The 13997-nt window shown below is 40.8% G+C and overlaps 1 protein-coding gene across 13 annotated transcripts in view; it reads right to left on the minus strand.

The window, feature by feature from the left end:
- FAM13B (family with sequence similarity 13 member B) overlaps window positions 1–13997 on the minus strand; it is a 100608-nt gene that overhangs the window by 74401 nt on the left and 12210 nt on the right. Inside the window, exon 1 of one of the 13 annotated variants that reach the window (XM_061151362.1) lies at window positions 7998–8304. The exons of the other annotated variants lie outside the window; for them this stretch is intronic. The gene's annotated coding sequence lies outside the window, so the exon portion shown is untranslated. Of the gene's footprint in view, window positions 1–7997; window positions 8305–13997 lie in introns of those variants that run through there. 13 annotated transcript variants of the gene reach the window in all.

The raw sequence follows: 13997 nt of genomic DNA on the forward strand, positions 1-13997 counted from the left end.
CCATATGGACATACACCGTAGACTGCAAACTATTGCACGGCCTACAAGTACTTCACCTAAAATCTCCTTTCCTGACATTCCTCCACCTCACTCTACTCGCCAACAATATTTAACTACTTGAAATTCACAACCCACACCTCCCAAGCTGTGCGTGCATTCTGCTTCCTGTCTTGGAGCCCTAACTCAACACCATGACAAATTCCATCTTGTACATCAAACTTCCAATTCACCATCAAGTCTCAACTTTACTTCCTCTGTCAAAGCCTCCATGACTTCCTAAGGCAAACAGTTCTCCTTCTCTTTTACTCCTATTGTGTTTCCTACCTTTTTAGCAATGATCCCATAGAATCTAAAAATATGTCTGTCTTTTTCAAGAGAGGACCTTGTAGGTAGCGACCCTGTCATTTCACCTTTGTATAGCCTCATACAATCTCTAACACATAATTTAAAGTTTAAAATATATGTTGAAAAAAATAAAATAAAATATGTGTTGAATAAAGACATAAATAAGAAGCATAAATAAGAATAACACTGGCTATTCAAAGTTAAGAAGAAGTGAATATCTCCTTAAGTGATTAAAAACTAAATAAAAGATTAAAAGTGGCTGCCATATCTCCTTCCAGCAATAATCAAAGATAATCAAATCAAGAAAGAAAAGCACTTTATAATAACTTTAGAGTATAATATATAAAAATACAACAATCAGTACATTGCATATCTAATACTGATAATAATAATAAAACTAATAATACTGTAAATCAGTTATAACTTTTTAAAAGAATGAAAAGAAACTGATTTATATCTACAAGCACTTCATAAGTTATTTCTCATACCTAAAAAATGCTAATTTTTAATATAAAAGGCACTATTCCCTTTTTACAGGTACTAAGCCTCAAGGCACTGAGCTAAACTTCAAAATTTGTAAATGATGATGCTAGAATGTGCTGCTGGATCTAACTCCAAATCTAATGGAAGTAATTTAAGCCTTAAGAAACTAGTAACACTAACATGTGCAGTATTATACGGGCAAAAAGATTTACTCTCACATCTACTTGGAAATAAGCCACAAATCTAATTCAAAAAGTCAAGGAAACCATAAGGTACCTGAAGTTAGTCTCCAAGATAGATGAAGAAACTTCCTCAAAGTATTTATCAGTAGTCAGATCTTGAGTTTTATAAAGTTCACATAACAGTACATGAAAAACAGGTTAGAGGGCTAGAGTGATGTTTAATCCTAAAGTATGAGAAAATGTGACACTTTAAATGACGTCTCCTCATGAAAGCGTAAGTCTGTAATGTGCTAGAGCAAGCTGACTCCCAAACCATTCCTTTACGTGCACTCCAAGGTCACTGGTTACTACTTTAGCATGATTTTCTACTAAGTCAAAGTGAGTAAAAGTTAAATTAGCTCTTCCGACTAAGTACCAACACAACTGAGTCTTTTAAAAAAAAAAAACAAAAACAAAAAACAGCTCTAGAATTTAGAAGATGACACAGAATATCTGAGAAAGCATATATGCATTAAAGAGAACACATTCTAGTCAATTACATCATGCGTATGATCTCAACTGTGACAAATGTTGACTCTTCAAGACTCCTCTATTCCAGCAACTTTTCACCTTTCATGTTCCTCCACTGAAAACATGCTCACCTTAGGCCTACTAATGAGTATGGTCTTAAGACTAGCATATCATTTCTTGCTGCTCTTTAATACCAAACTACAATACACTTCTTTTTTTTTTTTTTTAACCATTGGAAGTAATTCCACAACTTGTTCTAACCAAATGGATCCCTTGAGAGCAGAATATTTCTCTCTCTTTTTTTTTTTTTTTTCTCTCTTTTTGCACAGACCTGTGTAAAAATTGCTGGGGGAGTATGGGGCAAGAGTGACATACAAACAAAAAAGCACTGATTATACTTTTTTGTATGTGTCTCTTCAACTTAATTATGAACTCTGAGAGGAAAAAAAAAAGGGGATTTCAACTTTGTTTCCCAGGTTGTGAATATTATACAACAGCAGAACTCTAATATCTGAAATGATGCTATCATTTCTGGTATACTTTCTAGTTCACTATCCAACTGAATCTTCACAACCATCCCCTGTGAGATAAGCATAGTAGATTATCATTTTCTTTCTCAGAAGAATAACAAAAAAAAATTTCAGAGAGCTGAAGAAACTGGTTTAAAGTCACTTGACTAGTGAGCAGGTCACTAAAACAGTGAGTAGAAATCTAGTCTGCTGCCTTTAGTTGACGCTCTTTTAGACAACAATGACTGCAGCCAACACTGAAAATACTGTCTGAAGTTTTACTGAAACGTATGAAATGATACTTCATAAAGGTAACTCATAAAGCAAATATTCTGTACTTGCCATTCAAAAATCATTATGCCAACACTTGTACATATATCTTTTGAAATTATTAGTTTCAAAAGTGGTTCTACAATGAACCACAATATGGTCTGCTTTTAACTTAAAAATATTCTCTTATCTGATCCTAAATTTGAGCTCCTTTCACTTTTCCAAATTTTTAATCCAGTGTGTGTGTGTGTGTGTGTGTGTGTGTGTGTGTGGTGCTCAGTCGTGTCCAACTCTTTGTGATCCCATGGACTATAGCCCACCAGGCTCCTCTGTCCCTGGAATTTTCCAGGCAAGAATACTGGAGCAGGTTGCCATTTCCTCCTCCAGGGAATCTCCCAACTCAAGAGATTGAACCGCATCTCCTGAATCTCCTGCATTGGCAGGTGGATTGACTGGTATCCAAAAAGGACCTCCCTCTAGTCTTCCCCCAAAATACTAAGCACCTACTATGTCAATCAGCAAGTGATCTGAGCTTTATTTTCACTTTTCCTTTTCAATTACAAGCAACAGCCGCCTGATACACAAAATCAAAAATGCATATTTTAAGTAAACAGTTCAAGGTTTTCTATTTTTCTATTTCAGAAAAGGGCAATAACAGAAACCAGACATACATTTCTCTGAAAAATGCTTAAAACCAAAGAGAATAGAATTATTACACATCATATACAAAAGAAAAAATATACTGAACTTAGGTAAAAACCCAACCAAAAAGATTTAGAGTATTTATTTCTCTAGTAGAAACCTAATAAATTTCATTATCTTGTCAACCCACTGCATATCCCTCAACCTAAGACTTTTATACATGCTGGTTCATTTACCCCAAACACTGTTACTTACTTCCTCTTTCTCATCTTCCACTCTTACTCAAGTCTCATTCTTGGAGGGGGTTCTCCAACCCATCTAACCTAATGATATCCCCTGTTAATTTTCTTAGGGCACATTATTCCTCAGCTCTAAAACATTCATCATAAGTTTTATTATATATCCCCTTCTGTGTCTGTTTAAAGTCTCTTTCCCCCAAGAGAATATATAAGTTCCTTAGAGTCCACTGGTGGGTTGCTTTTTTAAAAGACAGCTTTATTAAGGTATAATTTACATATCATAAAATTCACTCTTTTCAAGTGCATAATTCAGTGTCTAATAAATGTACAGTTATACAACTATCATCAAGTAACTGCTCTGGTTTTGCTCCTTCATGTATCTTACATTTAGAAAAAGAAAAATAAATATCCCATGAGTGAATAAATAAATCTGATAATGAATTATCCTTCATACCATTACAATTCATATCTATTTAGTGTACCATGTGATTATGAGTTGGTGCATTAAACCCATCTTTTTTTTTTTTTTTTAAACCCATCTTTATTACATTCTATTTTAAAAATCCTTCATTATTCCCATTTCCAATCAAAGTCAGCTCTTCTACAAGGCCCCAAAGTGAACCACCCCACATAGGAGCCTACTGCATCACTTGGAGAACACTGTTTCAGGTCAAGTTCACGTGTACATACCACACTTTCTTTTTCTCCATCCAGTAATCCCCTTCTCTGCTCCTAGCTATGTTAACAAAATATAAAGAAAGGAAAGTTCAAGAGCATTAATCCTACTCATTGGAGAGGATAGAATCTTCGTTTAATGCATCACCTTTGTAATGCTAAGGTTATAGAAGTAAGGTCTCCATCCTGATATATATCTAATTGAGATCTTTTTAATGCAGTGTGACTTACTAAATAATTGGAAATGTTCTTCAGATGAAAAATCTCTTCGCTGTTTATCCATCTGTAAACAGAAATTTCCTTTTTTCTTTTTTTGCCGTGCCTTGTGGCATGTAGGTTGCTAGTTTCCCAACCAAGAATCGAACCAATGCCTCCTGCAGTGGAAGCATGGAGTCCTAATCACTGGACCACCAGGGAATTCCCCAATTCTATTTTTTTTTTTTTAATTTCAGTATTTCATTCATTTTTAAGAACCATTAAAGTTTTCAGATAAAAGATTTAAATCATTTACAAAATGACTTTTTGAAAGTAACTCAACAACAAAGAAACAAACTCAATTTAAAAAATTGAGCAAAGGGCTTAAACATATTTCTCCAAAGATACACAGATGAAAAGATGGTCAGCATCAGTCTTAGGGACATACAAATCAAAATCACAATTAGATACCTGTTCACCCCCATTAGGATGGCTATTACCAAATACACCAACAAACAAAGGGAAGTAACAACTGCTGAAGAGCTGGAGAGAAACTGGAACCCTTGTGCATTGCTAAATGGGAATGTAAAATGATGCAGCAGTCCTGGAAAACAGTTTAGATGTTCCTCAAAAAGTTAAACACAGTGTTTTAAGAGAACAGCATCGAAATATGTATATTATCTAGGGTGAAACAGATCACCAGCCCAGGTTGGATGCATGAGACAAGTGCTCGGGCCTGGTGCACTGGGAAGACCCAGAGGGACCGGGTGGAGAGGGAGGTGGGAGGGGGGATCGGGATGGGGAATACATGTAAATCCATGGCTGATTCATGTCAATGTATGACAAAAACCACTACAATATTGTAAAGTAATTAGCCTCTAACTAATAAAAATAAATGGGAAAAAAAAAAGTTAAACACAGAATTATCAGCAACTTCACTCCTAGGTATATACCTAAAAGAATCAAATTCAAGGACTTAAACAGATACTTGTACACCAATGTTCATAGCAGTATTACTCACAAAAGCCAAAAAGTAGAAACAATCCAAATACTCATCAAGAGATGAATGAATAAATGAAATGTTGTATGTACACACGATGGAATATATTATCCAATCTTAAAAGGGAAGGAAATTCTGATACACACAATACGAATGAACCTTGAAAAACATACTAAATGAAATATGCCAAACACACAAAAAGGACAAATGCTATTTGACTCCACCTATATAAAGTACGTAGAACAGGCAAATTAGAGAGACAGAAAGTACAACAGCAGTTACCAGGGGCTAGAAGGAAGAGGGAATGGGGAAAGACTGCCTACACGGTTTGTTTGGAATGATGAAAGAGTACTGGAAATGGATACCAACAATGGTGCACAAGGGCTTTCCCAGTGGCTCAGCCCAGAATGTAAAGAATCAGCCTTCAATGCAGAAGACCCAGGTTCGATCCCTGGGTTTAGAAGATCCCCTGCAGGAGGAAACGGCAACCCACTTCAGGATTCCTGCCAGGAAAATCCCATGAACAAAGGAGCCTGTAGGGCTACAGTCCATGGGGTCACAAACAATTGGTCACAACTGAACACCCATGAAGGCAATGGTTGTACAACATTGAGACTGTACTTAATGCCACTAAATTGTACACTTAAAAATGGTTAAAATGGTATTTTTTACACTTAAAAATGGTTAAAATGGTAATTTTTACATTATACACGTTTATCACAATTATTTTCCAAAATATAGCTACAAAAAAAAAATTTTTTTTAATATAGCTACAATTTATATTATGTTCTCCAATATTAAAGTCAGGGTACAACAAACAGGGAGGGGCTTTGGCAACCCACTCCAGTATTCCTGCCTAGGAAATCCCAAGAAGAGAAGAGCCTGGTGGGCTTCAGTCCATGGGGTCGAAAAAGAGTCAGACATGACTTAGCAACTAAGCCAGGGAAGCCATGCACAGACTGGGGTTATTCATAGATGATAATAAAAATAGCTATTTTATTGGTGGGGGAAACTGACATGGCACAATACATTCATTTCAGTCATTATCTCTGTCCTAAAACAAATGGCATTCTAATAAAAACAATAAAGAATAGGGAAAATTGTGTTCGGGGGAAAGAGATATATAGGAAAATTGTACTTTCTGATCAATTTTTTTGTGAACCTAAAACTTCTCTAAAAACAGCCCACCAATTTTTCAAATAAATAAAATTTTAAAGACAGAAAATACGAGAATTCTATAGTCATATTGATACCAAAAAATAAAACAGTATATATGTAGTTTAAAACACATATACATCCATGGCTGATTCATGTCAATGTATGGCAAAAACCACTACAATATAAAAAAAAAAAAAGAAAAAAATATACAATGTCATGTCAACTATATCTTAAAACTGAAAACATACTTGAAAACAGATGAAAAATAATGTAAGAAAGAAGACAAACATGTAGTCTTATATTGATATAACTTTGTTCTGGAATTCTCATTCAATGTAATTTCATAGCAAAATGAAATAAAAAAGAGTATTTTAAAATATTGTTTAAAAAAAACACATATACAATGTAACATTTACTTCACCTAAGGAATAATTTTATGACACTGATAAACCTTTCTACATCTTTCCCAGGATTTAAAAAGTGTCCCAGATCCCTAACCGGTAACACAATTAAATCGTTGAAAATACGGCCCAAATTTTAAAAGCAGCAGAGATTAAGAAAATAAGAAGCTACTGACAGATACACAAATGAGAAACAGTTCATTAATTCCATTCAAGTACGGGCACTTACTAAATGCACATTACCTGAGAAACACCCAGGCCATCATACAGTATTGCATGCAAGGCTACAAAAACGAAAGTTGAAGACACAGCCCCACATTAACCCAGAAAGTCAGTAATTCAACACCACCCTTTAATGTCCGCCTTTTAAGGTAAGTGCACCTCAGTTATTTAAAGTTCATAATCTGCATTTGGAAAAGGAAATGGCAACCCACTCCAGTATTCTTGCCTGGAAAATCCCAAGGACGGGGGAGCCTTGGTGGGCTGCCGTCTATGGATGCGCACAGAGTCGGACACGACTGAAGCGACTTAGCAGCAGCAATCTGCATTGCTGAGGTCCCGGTTGCCATTTTTAGATTATCCTCAACTTGAAAATAAGGTAAATGCCCAATCTTAAGTACTTTTTTCACTGATTAGACGGCATAATGGGGAGCCGAATGAAATGCCTTTCTAAAAGTCAGTTCGGTTTTTAATTGACTTTTAATTGAAGTATACCAACTTCCCACTGGGCAAGTGTGTCAACTGATTGAATTTCCCATTACCTTATCTAGGAAACCAGGCGCCCTGAGACAGTGCTATACCCTCTCTAGCCTGGTCTATGCAGAGTGCATTCTAGACAAGTCCCCAGTGCACCAACAGCCCAATTTTGGCTATATTCTCTGAACGATTTGAGGAAGTAAGCAACCACTCTTCTCACGTGATCTTAAAAAGGGGCGCAATAGAGCCCGGATTAAACCACACTTTTTTTTTTTTCGGCATCAACTTCACTGCCCAGCATGAAGGAAAAGGGCAGGGAGGCGGCGCAGGTCCGGTGTGCAGGGGAGGCTAGCAAACAAGCGTGGGTAGCTGTGCCTTCCACTTAGGGGGAGCTTGGCGGTGAGAACGCACACCCGCTCACGCGCACTGCAGCGGCTGAGAGCATCGAAGACTGCCACACCCCCTGGAAGCCAGGGGCACAGCTTCACCGTATTTTGCTTGAGGAGAAAGGGGACCCTCTCTACGGAATGCCGCACCTTCAGGGCTCTGCCCGGTCTACCACGCTCCCCGAGGGGGCAAAGCCCTAGAACCCAGCGCGAGTGGGACACGGCGACTGGGGGCGGCAGAGGGGTGAGGGCCGCGGCTACGGGACCGGCGCATGCGCAGATAGGGGTACCCGCCCGTTCACCTACCCTTGGAACCGCGACGCCCCGTTCCCCGGCCGCGGCCGCTTCTCCAGGACCCGCGGCGACTGAAAGAGAGCGAGAACTGAGGCCCCAAGTGACTCCGCGACGGGCGAGCCTCTTCCTGTGGCGGCCACTGGCGGGAGGCTGAGGCGACGACTGTGGCTCGGGGCCAGCCCGGTAGGCGACCCCCAGATGCCCCCGGCCGTGGCGGCGGCGGAGACGCGGAAGACGGGGCGGGAGCGGCCACGGAGGCAGCGACTGAGGCGCAGAGCCTCCCTAACAGCAAGCGGAGGAGAGCGGAGGGCGGAGGGCGCAGGGCGCAGGGCGGGCTGGGGCCGGGCCGGACGTGACGTGCGTGGGAGGGGGCGGGGCGGGGCGGGCCCGCGGGCGGGGGCGGGGCGAGTGCGCAGTGAGAGCTGGGGACCCCCCACGGACGCTGGGTGCAGTTCTGAAGTCTGTGCACTTAGAGCCCGGGTGACGGGCGAGAGGGGTTCCGTCACTCCAAATTTGGGCCCCTGAGTTAGAGTTGAGAAGCAGGGCGCGGACCCGAGGGAGGTGTCTGGGGGTCCTTAGTCTGGAGAGGTTGGAAAGAAGAGGAAAATGGGGAGGGGACCTAGGAGTCATGAAGGGCGAATTCCGCAGCCCGAGGTCACTCCTGGTCTCTGCGGAGGGAACATGCCACTTTGCAGGAAACCAGAAAAACCCCGGTACCCTTATCTAGTGAGGAGAGTAGAGACTTGAACAGAAAATCTCCCGGCAAACTGAAGGGATGACTCACGTTCTCTTTCTCAGTGATGGAGATTAGACTAGGGACTCTGTCCGCCTCCACCCTTTCTCTTCACCCAAGGACACGACCTAGACTCCAGAGATAATATAGATGCCTTTGGTGCCGAAAGCGTCGGGGAATATGAAAGTCGAGAGACCATATGCTTACATAGAGTGTCCTATACTGATCCAGAATTTGAGAGGCAAAGCTGAAAGCCAGAAAGAATGAGGGAGCTCTCGGAGCCTAGGGAATCTGGACTTGCTTGCATAGCCACCCAGACCGACCGTGCAATTCCTTCCTTCATACCACCTTCACAAAGGTACGAATATTCAGTCAGTCTCTCTCTCTTTTTTTTTTTTTTTTTTGCTTTAGTCTGTTAAGGACTTTGAGTAAAACGCAGTTTTCTGCTTTTAGATTCCTTGATAGGATAGCGGGTAGGTAGATCCACGCCTGCACAAAGAACTCTTGGTGTCAGTAAAAATGTTTAGTCGCTAAATTGTGTCCTACTCTGCGACCCCATGCACTGTAGCCCACCAGGCTCCTCTGTCCATGGGATTTCCCAGGCAAGAATCCTGGAGTGGGTTGCCATTTCCTTCTCCAGGGGATCTTCCTGATCCAGGGATCAAACCTGCATCTCCTGCATTGTCAGGTAGATTCTTTACCACTGAGCCATCTGGGAGGCCCCTGTGAAAATATAAACCACCACAATTCAGTTTTACCCTACCTGCCTGAGCTGGAAGTCAGAAACCCAGAAAATGTAAAAGAAGAAACCTCTTAGAACTTGGAACAAGATTTACCCAAAAAAAAAAGGAATGAAGGAAAAGAAAAGTCACCCTATGAGATGATCTGTAAATGTGTTACAGAGAATGGGGTGGCTCCCAAATTTCATTAGAGTAAAATAAACCATCTATCACCTAAAGTGTCACATGCCCAGTTGATGCTGTCATAAGAGAGGGGTGGGGTCCATAAAGAGTCTAGAACCTGCAGAATCTGAATAAGAATGTACTGTGGGCTCTCTGTCTAGGAGAGAGGCTATGATTCTAATGACCAGGACCAATAACCCATCCATTAACAGAACAGTTAAAAAAAACTTAGTTCAGATTCAGTCTCTCACTCAACAAATACTGAATGCTTACTATATTCTAGTCTCTTAGAATACATCAGAAAATAAGAGCTCTGTCATTGAGTTTATATCCTAATAAACAAGTTAAAGATAGCCTTTAAGAAGACACAAAGACCCATGCTCTGATTCCACACTCATCAGGTAATCTTCCCATCACTCAGGAAATCTCAACTAAATCAACAAATCCAGTAAGAAGCAATAGTCCAAAGCATATGACTGGTACTAGTGATACTAGCAATACAGGTTTTCTCAGTACATTCACATCATGGTTAATAAATCAACTTCCATCCATTGGGTTGAATTATAAAGTTGTCTTATCCAAATTAAATTCTCAGAGCCTAATTAAGCCTGAGTAAAGTGAAATGTAAGTGAATCTGCCAAACTGAGGACCAGGTTTCAAAGCAGCCCAATCAAGATGCAGCCTATATGCATTCAGTCTTGCATCTCTCTTTAAATATCTTAAATGGAAGCTTTACCTGTGATTCCATGCTTGAAGAAAAGGGGCAGCATGATTGCTTCTAAAGCTTAATCATAAGTGAGTAAAAAATTCATTGGAGAGGAAATCATTAGAGTAAAAACCCTCCTGAACCTGCTCTGCCTATGCAACACAGGCTCTTGTTGACATAACTGACATTAATAGTTACATTACTCTGAGTATGAAACCCAAGACTACAAGCTCCCAGATGACAGAGAGTCCCTTGCATTCATGTGCTCTACTCCCAAAGCATGGGCTCTGAACAAATGAACTGATTCAAAGACCATTTTTCCCATAAAACTCAAGAGCATATCCTTGGAAGATATCTTTTCCAGATCCTACTTTGTTACAATAAGTAATCAATATGTTCAACATACAGAGTTTAGGGGTATAACTTTAAAAAACAGAACAAAATAGCTTTCTTTTTAAATTTCATCATCCCTTTAAACCTGTGCGGTGGAGTCGATCTGTCATATACCTGACTCAGGTTCATGAGTTCTGTGGTTCCTATTAGGAATAGAAAGTCCTATGGTCATTGAATCACAGAGTGAATCTTTTCCGTCTTAGGACAGCTGGCTCACTGCTTGCCCTGCAGAGGCCTTATGCCTGGTCTTTCTTGTTCTCTCCCAGCTTACCAACCAAAAAACGGAAGAAAGAGAAAAAGATCGGGGAGCAGGAACATCTGTAACTTTTACTTCCGTGTGGTGGTTTCACACTCTGGGCCTGGCAGGTGATTAAAGCTGCCTTTTTTCTAATGGATGCTTGACAGTTTTCAGAAACCACTACCATCTCCATTCTTTGGTGGTTATCATAGTAACCTTGATCTGAACAAAATCAAGATTTTATTCTGGCAGTTCTTTACTCTCTTTCCGTCCCTAAAAATCTGGTAAAAGTGAATGTTAGTCACTCAGTTGTGTCCGACTCTTTGGACCCCATGCACTGTAGTCCCCCAGACTCCTCTGTCTGTTCTTCTCCAAGCAAGAATACTGGAGTGGGTAGCCATTCTCTTCTCCAAGGGATCTTCCCGACCCAGGAAGCAAACCTGGGTCTCCACATTGCAGGCAGATTCTTTACCCTCTGAGTCACCATGGAAGCCCACTTCCAACTTCTTGTCTCTTGAAACTGTTTTTTCTCAGTGTGGACCCTGGCAGATAGGATCTAAGGTAGCTCTTATACTGGCCCATTTGTAAGTGACTCTGGGACCACCCCACATTGTGCAAGGTTATACACTCCTTACCCCGAGGGAATGCCATTCACATCATCCTTGTGGATTTGTATATTTATTTTGACAATTTTCCAGTAGGTGGCAGTAAAGTGTTTGGTCCAAACTAAATTAGTGGGAGTATTTTCCATTCAAATAGAAGAAAGTGTCTGGAGGAGGGGGAGCTTTTTTCCTGATGGCGCTGTTTAGGCCATGTTTTATGTTGTATGGTCCACACCTGGTCCACATGATGCTCTCATGCACTTCTTGCCCAAACAAACTTGGAAATATAGGCTAATTCCAGTGCAGTTTCAGTGTTCCTCTTTGCTGCTGTTACAGTTGCCAGCCCAACTGTCAACCCAGCCTGTCTCTTGTCCTCTATTTTTCAGGCAGGAGACAACCACAAGTCCACCATGCTTCCTGTAACTGCTAGAGACACATCTCAAGTACTTTAAGTAGTTCCACTGAAGGTCCCTCTCACTTATCTTGAGGTAAGAGGCAGGCAGGCATCTATGCTAAGAATCATAGCATACCAGCAACAGTCTCCAAAACAACACTCGGTAATTCTCACCTGACCTTTTATAACTTGTGAGTTTTTACATTCATCTCGTAATTTTGTCTGAATCCTCTCATTTCTAGGGATAATCCATTTCAGAATTCACTTTAGAGTTTTTTTGGAGGGGGGGAAGGTTTTTTTTTTTTTCTGTAATACCTTGGTGCAAGCATGCTCAGTCATGCCTGACTCCTTGCAACCCCATGGACTGTAACCTACCAGCCTCCTCTGTCCATGGGATTTTCCTGGCAAGAATACTGGAATGGGTTGCCATTTCCTACTCCCAAAGGATCCCAACCCAGGGATCAAACCCGTGTCTCCTGAGTCTCCTGCAATGTCAGGCAGATTCTTTACCACCAGCTCCAGTGCTTTGGTTAAAGCAGTAGTTCTCAACTGGGGATAAATTTGTGGCCATGTCTGAAGATGTTTTTGGTTGTCAAAACTCAGGAGGTACTCGGATTTACTTGGTGTTAGAGTGGATAAGAATCCTCCTGCCAGTGCAGGCGACATGGGTTCGGTCCCTGGCCTGGGAACATTCCACAAGTCGTGAAGCAACTAAGTCCTTGCACCACAACTCCTGAGCCCACACTCTAGAGCTCATGTTCCCCAACAAGAAAAGCCGCCAGAGAGAGAAGACCATGCACTGCAGTAAAGAGTAGCCCCCACTCACTGCAGCCAGAGAAAGCATGGAAGCAGCAACAAAGACCCAGCACAACCAAAAATAAATTAAATAAATAAATTATTGGGAAAAATAAACCAGGGAAGTACTTTTGGCATCCAGTGCATGGGGGTCAAGGATGTTGCTGAACATCCTAACTACACACAGGACAGCCTTCTCCACAACAAAGAATCATCTGACTGATAACATAACTTCAGATTTAATATCTTGTAACAAATAGAATGTCTACATTTGGCAGTCACTAAGAGACTACTTTAAGATTATAGCACTTTTTCTTCATTTCTCCTACAAATGCTTTACTGGTAGGTGTAGAGGTCACAATTTAATATATAACTAGTGTTAGAAACAGCATTTCAGATAGCTGTTTGGCCAAGATAAGAAGTGACTGGTATATTTCTAAGATTTCTTCTGAAGGTGAGGCCTGCCAGGAAAATTATTACTTGAGTTGAGGTTTTTGGTTTTTTTTAGTTATTTCTTCGCAAGATGACTTTTCTAGCCCAAGGAAACAAACATTTTACCCAGCTGGTCTGATCAGAGGCTTTATGCTTCTCAGAAGTCAAGTCGTGGGTCACATCCCTATGAAAGAAATGTATTTCCTGCAGCCCCAGACCAGGTCCTGGATACTCAGGAGGACTTCCGCATGTGTCACCTCCCTGATGTCACCAGTGTCACTGAGCTGAGACTTGAAGTCAGGGAGTAGCTCTCTGTAGTCACTTTGCAACAGATACCCTGATTATTCAAAGCGAAGGCAAACGGTCTTCTTTCCTGCCCACCGTTCCAACCCTACCTTGATCAGTTTGATTCAATTCGGCTCTTTTAGATGTAGCAGGATGTTGAGCCCATCTCTTGTGCTATCAGTAAGGAAACTTTCATTATTCAGGCGCCCTCCTCACCCTTACTGATCTCATCTTTGACCAAGGCTATTTGAGTACTAGCATAACAATTAACTTTTGTTCAGTCAAGGCTGCTATCATCTTTTTTAGTACAATTGTCTTAAGAAACTGAGCCACACTAGCCATCAAGACCCAGAGAGACATGTCCAATCACCTTCTCCCCTGCCAATGATATTATTTAGAAATGGACACAACAAACATTGAATACTTACGAATGTTGGCCTTGGAATAATACCATTGAACTTGTAATAAGAAAACCTACATTTGAGTTCTAGCCCTGTCCTTACTTGTCACGTGACTCTAGTCAAGGTACTTA

This window comes from Dama dama, chromosome 9 (genome assembly GCF_033118175.1).
Source record: "Dama dama isolate Ldn47 chromosome 9, ASM3311817v1, whole genome shotgun sequence".
NCBI lineage: Eukaryota > Metazoa > Chordata > Mammalia > Artiodactyla > Cervidae > Dama > Dama dama.